Source organism: Strigops habroptila, chromosome 10 (genome assembly GCF_004027225.2).
Source record: "Strigops habroptila isolate Jane chromosome 10, bStrHab1.2.pri, whole genome shotgun sequence".
NCBI lineage: Eukaryota > Metazoa > Chordata > Aves > Psittaciformes > Psittacidae > Strigops > Strigops habroptila.
The window spans coordinates 3,380,241-3,391,570 of NC_046359.1; positions in this window are offsets into that span (position 1 = coordinate 3,380,241).

Consider the following 11,330-nt stretch of genomic DNA (forward strand, 5'->3'; position numbering starts at 1 on the left):
ACCAAAGAAAAGTACTATGGATAGGTTCAGGCTCTTTTGATTCATCCATGGGCAAAAACTTCATTTAACTAGAGTCCATGCTGAAAACATATCTCAACAATTTAAGTTGAAATATGTTTAAGTATATTTACAGGGTGTTGCAGCTAATTAGTCCCAAAGCAGAAGTACCAAATTAAGATAATGTATTATTAGATAGGCAAATTAAAACATTATAAGGCATAAGAACATGTGTTTGAGTGAGCTAGGAACTGTAATATTCCTTTTCAGAACCCTTCCAAATTCTCACCTGGTTTAAAAGGTGCAATGCTGCTCACTAAATAGTTTAGATACTGCCTCCACTTTTTCTACCTTCATCACTGAAATGACCTCCTTTGGAAGAAATCTTGACTCATAGTGACATTGTGCAAAGTCTACAAGACTGTGCTTGAGTAATTTTAATGTTTATTGATCTAAAGTAATCTACACTATACTAATTTTTAACTCTTCTACTTTTTTATCTCCTCTCTCCTTGGTGGCCTTGCTCTAAGAGAATATTAAGGCAAGAAATGTTGGTAGGGATTTGGGGGAGATGGTGGAAAAAGATTGGATTTTTACCCCCCAGGTTTTTATGTGGACACATTTTCCTAGTTTGCAAAGAGAGGTTTTAGCACTGCTTTCAAGGGAGGAAAGATGAGAACTGTAATTTGCAATGGAAAGACAAAGTATCTTTATACCCTGTGGTGGGATGCCAACTGAGAGGACTTGTCATGTTTGCTTTAAACAAGCTTGCTTGTGTACAGGAGCGCTACAGCTGTAGGAGCAGCACAGGGCAACTACTGTGGTATTTCCTTGTTATCTCTGGCCTGGGAGGACAACCTTGGGCTCTCCCAACGATCTTACCAGCAGCATTCCCACACCAGCGTGTGAAATTGGCTCAGAACACAGAGGGACTTCCACATCGTCAGCTTGCAGGGGAAAGATACCTGTTACCCCCTGAGAATCATTTACACCGGCAGAAAGAAAAGAGAGCTGAGAGACATGCAGGTGTTTTCGCTTTTGAGTTTCACGTGGAGCTGGTGCTTAAGAACTTAACATAAACCTTTGCTTTATTCCTTTCAAAAAGTGTTATGTTTTGTCAGTGCTTCTTCCTACCTTCAGGACTTCTCATTCTCTTGTAAAGGGAATCCCAAAGACCACTGAAGTCCATTGCAGGATTCCTACTGGCCTGTGTGGATTTGGGACCAGGTTCTAGCCTGTAGTTTATCTGCACTACAAATGGTTAACTCAGCATAAGTTATGCCATATCTTAAGCTGACCCACTTTTTATTCAAATCAAGTTTTCTGAAAGTGGATAAATATAAAAATTTTTCTAAGTAGTTTAAAGGATCTGAATGCATTTGACATTCTTAATGAATTGAGCACAGCTAATCCCAACTCTGAGTGCTCTTGTAGCCTCATTATATTTTTGGCCAGTAACAGTCCCCCCTTCCAGCTTTTTAGCACCTGATTATGCCCACCATGTGCTACTTTACCATCATATAATTTACCCCACCAACACTTGGTTCATTGCGAGGTACAAAGTATGCAGTGTTAGATCCCCAGCTGTTATAATTCCGCATCTTCAGGTGATATTTATTGCAAAATACAGCCTTATGCCAACTATTAAGGTAGTATCTATGAAACATCAGTGAACGTTGTTGCCAAGTGGCCTGGTAAGATCATTATTGTTCTTGCTAGTAACAGATCACAGGCATATGCTAATTTTGTAACTTGAACAACAATATTTTTAGGGTTATAAATGCTTCAAATAGGTATGTGGGACAGGGGCTGATCTACTTTTTTTCATTAGCCTCTCAGGAGGAAGCTAACTGAAAAACACTTTAACTTTCAATGTGGCACTGAAAAATATCTTCAGTGTAAACACAGATTTGTCAAGGTGAGGGAAGGCAATGGTTGTCAGGAGATAAATCCATTGGTACTGAATCATAGAATAGTTAGGGTTGGAAAGGACCTTAAGATCATCTAGTTTCAACCCCACTGCCATGGGCAGGGACACCTCATGCTAGACCATGTTGCCCAAGGCTCTGTCTAACCTGGCCTTGAACACCACCAGGGATGGAGCATTCTTAACTTCCTTGGGCAAACCATTCCAGTGCTTCACCACCCTCATTGTAAAGAACTTCTTCCTTATATCCAATCTAAACTTCCCCTGTTTAAGTTTGAAGCCATAACCCCTTGTACTACCACTACAGTCCCTAAGGAAGAGTCCCTCCCCAGCATCCTTATAGACCCCCTTCAGATATTGGAAGGCTGCTATGAGGTCTCCACACAGCCTTCTCTTCTCCAGGCTGAACAGCCCCAACTCTCTCAGCCTGTCTTCATACAGGAGGTGCTCCAGCCCCCTTACCATCCTCGTGGCCCTCCTCTGGACTTGCTCCAACAGCTCCATGTCCTTCTTTATGTTGAGGACACCAGAACTGTACACAATACTCCAAGTGAGGTCTCACAAGAGCAGAATAGAGGGGCAGGAAAATACTGATTAGACCTCAGACTATGTGGCTCTGGGGAGACTGACTGGGGTGTCTCAGTTGAGCAGAGGAGCTGATTGTGGAAAACAGGGTACCAGCCAAGTGATGAAAAGCAGTAACAGACCATTAATTTTTAACAATGTAGTTCCATAAATATGCTTTTTGTTGTAGGAAACTGCCTGTGCTAAGGTGTCTGTCTAGAAAATGGAGTAGTTTAAAGAAAAATGTTGCCTCATAATCAAGGAGAGCTGTCAAAACCACTTGGCAAACAAACAGATAAAGTGCTTAATGCCAGAAATATTTATTCCTAAGGAAAAAAAAAAAAAAAAGAGAAGAAAATGTTGGGTGTATTTGAGAGTCTAGAACAAGCTGCCACACAAGTACTGAGACGTAGAGAGTTGGGATGTAAAAAGCTCATAAACTGGGCTCTGAAATTGTATTTTCCTGACATTAAGAAAAAGAGAATAAATGTGCCTCTCATTTTTGGTTGATATGACCTGTTCCAAAGCAAAGATCTTCATAAGTATTTTATGAGTTTCTCAATCTCGTTTCTAGTGTGGCTAATCATTTCCATTGCCCTCGAACTCCACCACCACAAGGACTATACTTGCTGGGATTTATGGTCACTCATTGTTTCTTAGAAAGCCATCTGATGAACGGAGGCAAAGAAACAACTACAGATCACAATTTCCTTGATTGCCTTAGCTACAACTTCTTCTACACTGAATCAGAATTTCTTGCTGATTCCTACCTTTTTGTGTATGAATTTTCTGTCACGTTTTACATCCTTCTTCATTCTGGCTTTGCTCTATAGCTTAAAAAATATCCAAAATTGAACTCAGGGTGACAAGTCCGACAGGCTCAAGATAACAGTGAGCAAATGTCTGGGCTGCAAGTCTTCTGAAAGGAGCAGCAGGGCAAGCCAACCCAGAGTTTCTTAGCATTAGGGGTGTGATATTGGGGTTTAAACTCAGCTTATGGTGACTGATGCCTGCTGCTGCCAGCATGCTTCAGACATAGAGGGGCAAAAGGGGTGCTTTAGTTTCCTCTTTTCCATTTATCTCCCTATCACCTCGTATTTTGTTTGAAGAAGAAAGAGCGAACAGAGCAACAGAGATGAGATTTATGGCCTTGTCCCCATTGTCTCCTTTGCCTAAGGAGGGAGACTTTCAGCCAACAAATTTCTTTCTAAGATGTTTTTCCTCCTGTAAAAAACAGACAGGAGAGGGGAAGTAAAAGAACTGCTTGTCTTTTTCCCACCTACTACTGATTTAACATTTGCTTACTTGAATAGTTTGTCAAGCTAACATAAGTACCTGACAACCAATTTGAAGCATAATTTACTCTGAACACTGCAGTAGTGGAAGCCCCTATTATTCTCCCCCATGCAGAGAGGCAGCGCCAGGCCTGGCTGCGGGGGTGAGGAGTCCGCCCTGGGGAGTGCCGGCCCCCAGGCAGGGATGACCAGCAGGCCCCAGGCAGGGAGCCCCAGCAGGCTCGTCAGCCCGCAGGCAGGCTCCTGCCGCCCGGCAGCATCGCCCCCGCCGTGGAGCCCAGGCCCCGGCAGCGGGGCAGCCCCGCCGGGCTCCCGGCCCTGCAGTTGCAATTTCAAACCCAACAGGTGGCAATCGCAGCCCGGCCTCTGCGCCTCCGCCTGCACCGAGCACCTGCACAAGAGCCTCTGCCTCCCGAAATCCTCCAAACCCAGCGAAGCCGGCACTTAGAATTCAGCTTCCTCTGAACAAGCTGCTGGCTTTCAGGTTTGAGGCCATTTTCTGAGCCCGGTACACTGCTCTGCTCCATCTCAGAAACATGACGTAGAGGAAAGAAGCTGCAAACTATGGCTAAAGCCAGGCTCTGTTCTCAGTGGCATTACCTGAAGTCACACTGAAGTCCCCAGGCCTTCGTAGGTTTTAGCCTGATGCAGGTTTTGCCCATCTTGTTCTATTTTCATTTCCATCTTTGTTCCAGCAGCATGAAAAAATAAATACTCTCCAAATACGAAAGGGGGTGTGTATGGAGAACAGTGCTGTTAGTGAAGCTGAAGAGTTCACTCATTGCCATGGAAACGTTCACATCCTAGCAACAGCTTATTGATAGCAAGATGACATGGGAATACAAGAGCCAATGCCTTTGACTCATGGGAAAACAAGCTATCCTGGATTTTTACTTGTTTTACCTTCTTTTGTTTTCCAAAAGTGCACAGTGGTTTAACATAAAAATCCCTGATCAACATTTCTCCCCTCAAATGTTTGTGGTTTTTTTAGTTGAAACATTGCTTGCTAAGAAAAGTTGATATAGTTGAAGTATTATCATCATTGGCTATCTGGCCCGAAAAATTATTAAAATGCAGCAAAGAAAGAAACCCAAAGCCATTAAACTTTTCCCTTTTTTTTCTTTTTTTTTTTTTTCTTTAGACATTTAGCAATATGTTTTTGTTTTAACTGAAAACATCTAGAAGGTCAACACATTGTTTTCTGTCCATCTCCACGCTTTCTGCTGCAGCTGTTATCACTAAGATTGTGCTCAGTGGGATGCAGGGTGGGATTGGTTGCCGTATGGTCCATGTTCCTCTTGATGCCCACGAGTGCGTGTGCTAGGAGGTACTGAAAAGCTTTCTCTGTTTGTGTGCATTTAGGATAGGGTGGGTAGAGCAGCATTCAGGTGCGTTTGCTGAGAAAGTGCATTTCCTTAATTTTCCTGACATACAGTGGCACAAGAAGCTTCACCTTCTGGGTGAAGGTAGGGTACCACCACAGTCACTGTGTGTGAAAGGAGATATCTTTGAGAGCAAGAATCAGAGTGTTAGTACTATTATTATTACTATTAAGTAGAACAGCATTATGAGTCCCAGTCACAGAGCAGGATTTAGATGTGACTTGTTCCACATAGGCACAGAAGATATTCTTCCGTAGGAGTTTATGATCGGTTTGTTTGCCAATATGATTATTTATTGATAGTAAGAAACCTCAACAATTCCTTTATTTTTTTTTTTTTTTTTTAATGGTACATAGTTGTTGGAAATGTTTCTCTCAAAGTAGGTATTCCAATAACGATTTTGGAAAAAAACCAAGAAATGTATGATGTTGTTTTGTACATATCATTAGTACAGTTTTAAACATTTGTTTAAGAGCTTTGATGAACTGGATCCATATAAAGGACTCCCTGAGCATTACATTTATTGTGAGAAGAACAGCTAATAGAAACCACTTTTCAGAAATTCAACCTTTGTCTGTACATGAATTAAAAATGGAGCTAATGAAATATCCCAAGAGAAATCAGTGATGTTTACAGAGTTTATAAACTCTGCTCATTTACCTACCATTTCTTTTTTTTTTTTTTTTTTGGTAACAAGATTTATTCCCCCCCCCCCCCCCGGTTCTATTAGGAGTATTTTTCCCATTGGAGACAAGGACTGCTTGGCTGATCAACAAGCCAGGTTCATGTTCTGATATTACCATTGCATTAGGGCTACAATATATGAGGTAACTAGTGCTGTGGAGCCATTGGAGGAACAGTTAGAAATGTCTGAAGGAGAGGAAGAACACAATAAGAACACCACAAAAACGAGTGGAGATTTTCATGCCTGCTGCTCAGGTGCATGATTTCTATAGGGAGAGAAAAGCAGCATCTAGAAAAAGATTATGACAATTAAAGCAGGACCTAGATGGACTTTAGGATCCCATACTGGGATCACTATTTTCACCCTAATGCCTACAGCACTTTAGGTAACTTGGTACCTTCTGTTCTGACCTGGAGCAGTTCCCTTCAGTGCCGGCACTGCTGCGTTGCTGCATTTGCAGAGCAGGGACTAAGTGAGTTACAAGGCAGAGGACTCTGACCAACATCTTACCTGTTTCCCAGTAAGAAGCAATAAATCAGAAGTAATCTCAGAACAGGAACTAGACGTGCCAAGCTCTTCCCCATTGGCACAGACATTTGCACGGTCTTTCTGGGGATCTTAGGCATGATTTCAGCTCGAAGTTTGCGAAGAGTGGAAGGCATAAGATGCAGGGCTTGCCCTAGATGACTGTACTGGAGCCTTCTCCATTTCATCAGTGCTTGCAAGGCAAAGCAGTATGCACTGTGAATGGTGGACCAGGGTCTGCTGTGGCTTTCACTTACTCATATGTGTATTTGAAATTCTTTTTCACATTTCCCATTCCTGGATGAATTTCTCTTAGTTTTAGGGGCAAAGAAGGCAATGGTAAGACAGTCTTCTGTCAAGGCTGCAGAGGAGGGTCTCAATTTGGTTGACAGTATGTCACCCAAGGTAACTTAGGTGAAAATGCATTTTCATTCCACTGAACCTTTTGGAGTCTTTACCTTTTGAAAAGATATGTGGCTTGGAAAAGAGCAGGCAGGCAGACAACACTACTGCTGTTCTCTCTCCAAACAGGAATCGGAAGACAGTTCTGCATGTTGCAGCTCATAATTTCTCCCTCTGTACTGAAAATAATATGCAAAAGTTATGATTCAGGCTTTTCAAGAAATGTGATCAACAGTATTACCTTTCTTGCAGGAGCTGGGGTAATAGTAACTTTTTGGATAGAAGTATTGTTTTAATTCTAGTAATTCACATTAATTCAGGTCCTGTGGTACATATCTAATGCTTCTACTATCCCAATTTCTCTTGATTGACTTCTTGACTGATGCACTGACTGATTTGGGAAAATGCCCTTTTCCTTTCTTTCAGTTGAAGGTGTGTTACCTGTTAATAACAGATTGATTAGTCAACATTAGCACCTGGGAATGCCTTTATTTTTGTCACTTCAAGCAAATATGTGGAGACAGCTGGAGACATAATTATATGCATTACTGAAACACATTTTGCTATTCTTTAATTATATTTTGACAGAAAAGAAATGTCAAGGGAATAGCACTTGCTTTTTAGCTCTGAAACATTTGTATCTGTTGTACATATTTATCTCTGCTTTGTCATGCTATCCTTTCAAATCTTACTTTTGCTACCTTGTAGTTAGTGTCTTGCTATTGTTTCATGATTAAATGTTAAGATTTTATACAAAAATTTCATAGAGAGCAGCTACAGATTGTCTTCTCTGAAGCTATAGGCCATCTTCATTTATTTGCAAGAGTATGAAATCCACTGGAACTTTAATGATTTATACTGACTGCAAATCTCTTCAGTCTCTCTAAGACTTCACTCCTGGCACATGCTCCTCTCTGTCAAATGCCAGTGGAGTCTCGATCCTGTGTGATAGAAGTCAGAGGCATTAGTAAGGGATATACATGATTTCAGGATTATTTGGAGTATTCTGATTCTATTTTTCTGGTGTTTACTCTGATATTCATCAAACAACTGGGAAGAAAAGATAAAAAACAGGAATGCCAAAAATTAATTCAGTCTTTCTGCTATATAAGAGATACCATTTCTGTCTGTTTGGGTTATTTCCCTAAGCAACAGCCAAAAAACATCCAAAACCAATTAAAAGAACTCAGCTGTAAGAGGATATGGGACATACTGTCACTGGACTTACAACAATAAACAACAGCTAAGTAGCTGTCACTATATCACAATTGCAAGACTTTACGAAGAGGTCTTTTAAGTAATGCACAGCATTTTTTGTATCTAAGCTGTACTGAGAAGCTTGATGAGAAGGACACCGTGTACTGTGCTGTTTTCTTGAGGTGTTACATTACTTGTAATTGAGAAATACTCTAAGGGAATGATATACCATCTGTAAGTGATGCGGATGATTTGGGTGTCACATTTCCCATAAAGATATTACTGAGCCAGAACTCCGATATGATGTTAGGAGACACTGTATTGCTTTGAAAAATTGTCTTACAAGGCACAAATGAGGCATAAACTTCAGGATCCTGATGTTCATTGTCCTTGTAGTTGCTTCTGTACTTTTTAAAAGCAAGCAGGCATTCTGCTGTGATTTCTGCATGCATAACCATGCCTTTTTTACGTAATATAGGCCTGCAATTCAGGTTGACCACTAAATTACTTACTGTTAATTCTTCTTTTCTAACTTCTCTTCTTTGTAGCATACAATTTGGAAGCACATTTCAGAAGGGTCTTGTAGCTACCCTACCATCCATTTGCAGCCCTACAGCGGCTTAAGATCATAAAATCTGCAATACAAAAAAGATGCACAAACCCCCAGTTGAATGAAGACATGCCACACACTCTGTAAAGTTTCTCCCCTTCCTCAAGTTGAGCTCTTTTGCATTTGTTTTCTTAGGCTCTTTATCCTTAGCTGAGTGAATAACTGTTAATAAAAGGTCATTTTAATAATGTTGTGCCCTTTCTTTTTGCAGCATGCCCTCAGAAAATGAGGCAAGACCTCTCGGTGGCTCTCACTGCTCAGAATTGAGGCTCGTGGACTCTGTGTTTCCCCACGCTCTGGTGTTGAAGGCATCCTCTCTAGAGTTACACACCTTGGCAAATGACCCGATGATATACTTAAGTAGATGATAAATAGATTTGATGATGTAGTATTGTCTATGATTTAGATTATGATAATACTTTTATTCTAAATTACCAGTTAGGCCTATGTAAATTTGAAGTCTGAAATTTCTCTTATGAGTCAATTCTCCTTTCAATAAAGCATTTAAACCAATGAGGTGATCATCAGTTTGTAATGGGAAGAAAAACATTCAAATGCTGTAGATTTTGAGACAACAAAATGAGGATGGAAAGGGAGAGTTGTGTTAAGTTTGCTCAGTGTGAATTTCTGGGTCATTTTGGGTCAGGGACCAGTATTTAATGTGCAATTGAAATATACTGTTGTGCTTTACACAGGCTCCTAAGTGGGAGGTTACTATCCTTGTCCTGTGTGCATGCAAATGCAGTTGAAGATCTTGTTTTCCTCTTGTGCTTTCCTAAGCTTGCATTTGAGACCACGGGAAGAAAAGCAGATATGAATAAAACTGCTTGCAGTGATTAAGGCTTGATCTAAGCCACTCAACCTTAAAATTGTAGTTTTTTCATAGGTGTGTGTATATATGTATGTTTATCTGTGTATGGGAAGAGGGTATGCTTGTTTCAGCCTAGGTAAGGAACCATATCTGTTGGAGGGATGGTATGGCCCAGCACAAGCAATCCAGGAGGTTCCTCGATCGTGTGGAAGACAACTTCCTCTTGCAAGTAATAGAGGAGCCGGCAAGGAGAGGTGCCATGCTTGACCTCGTGCTCACCAACAGGGAGGAACTGGTTGGAAATGTGACGCTCCAGGGCAGCCTTGGCTGTAGCGATCACGAGATGGTCGAGTTCGAGATCCTCAGGACAGTGAGAAGAGCATGCAGCAAGCTCACTGCCCTGGACTTCAAGAGAGCAGACTTTGGCCTCTTCAGGAACCTGCTTAGTAAGGTCCCATGGGATATAGTCCTAGAGGCCAGGGGACCCCAAGACTGCTGGTTGATATTCAAGGATCACCTGCTACATGCTCAGGAGTGTTGCGTCCCGACTAGAAGGAAGTGCGGCAGGAGGGCCAGGAGACCTCCATGGATGGATAAGGAGCTGCTGAGGAAACTTAGAGGGAAAAAAGAAGCTTATAGAAGGTGGAAGTGAGGACAGGCGGCCTGGGAAGAATACAGGTATGTTCTCCGGGAAGCTGGGGACAAGGTTAGGAAAGCTAAGGCACAGTTAGAATTAAATCTGGCAAGGGATGTGAAAGGTAACAGGAAAGGATTCTATAGGTACGTAGCAAATAAAAGACAGACTAGGGACAGCATGGGCACTCTCTGGAAGCTTTTGGGAGAACTGGCTACCATGGATTTGGAGAAGGCTGAGGTTCTTAATGACTTCTTTGCCTCAGTCTTCACTAGCAAATGCTCTGACCACACCACCCAAGTCTTGGAAGGCAGTTGCAGGGCCTGTGAGAATGAAGACCTTAGGCCCACTGTAGGAGAGGATCATGTTCGAGACCATCTTAAGAACCTGAACGTGCACAAGTCCATGGGACCTGATGAAATCCATCCGCAGGTCCTGAAGGAGCTGGCGAATGAAGTTGCTAAGCCACTGTCCATCATATTTGAAAAATCATGGCAGTCAGGTGAAGTTCCTGATGACTGGAAGAAGGGTAATATAACCCCCATTTTCAAGAAGGGGAAGGTGGAAGACCCGGGGAACTACAGATCACTCAGCCTCACCTCTGTGCCTGGCAAAATCTTGGAGCAGATTCTCCTGGAAAGCATGCTAAGGCACGTGAAAAGCAATGAGGTGGTTGGTGACAGCCAACATGGTTTCATTAAGGGGAAATCCTGCCTGACCAATTTGGTGGCCTTCTATGACAGGGCCATGGGACTGATGGTCAGCAGCAGAGCAGTTGATGTCATCTACCTGGACTTGTGCAAAGCATTCGGCACTGTCCCGCATGACATCCTTGTCTCTAAATTGGAGAGACATCAATTTGATAGATGGACCACTCAGTGGATAAAGAACTGGCTCGATGGCCGCACGCAAAGAGTTGTGGTAAACGGCTCGTTGTCCAGTTGGAAAACAGTAATGAGTGGTGTCCCTTAGGGATCGGTGTTGGGACCAGTCCTGTTCAACATCTTTGTCGGCGACATGGACTCTGGAATTGAGTGCGCCCTCAGCAAGTTTGCCGACGACACCAAGCTGTGTGGTTCGGTTGATACGCTGGAGGGAAGGGATGCCATCCAGAGGGACCTTGACACGCTTGTGAGGTGAGCTGATGCCAACCTTATGAAGTTTAACCAGGCCAAGTGCAAGGTCCTACACCTGGGTTGGGGCAATCCCAGGCACTGCTACAGGCTGGGCAGAGAAGAGATTCCGAGCAGCCCTGCGAAGAAGGACTTGGGGGTGTTGGTTGATGAGAAGCTTAACATGAG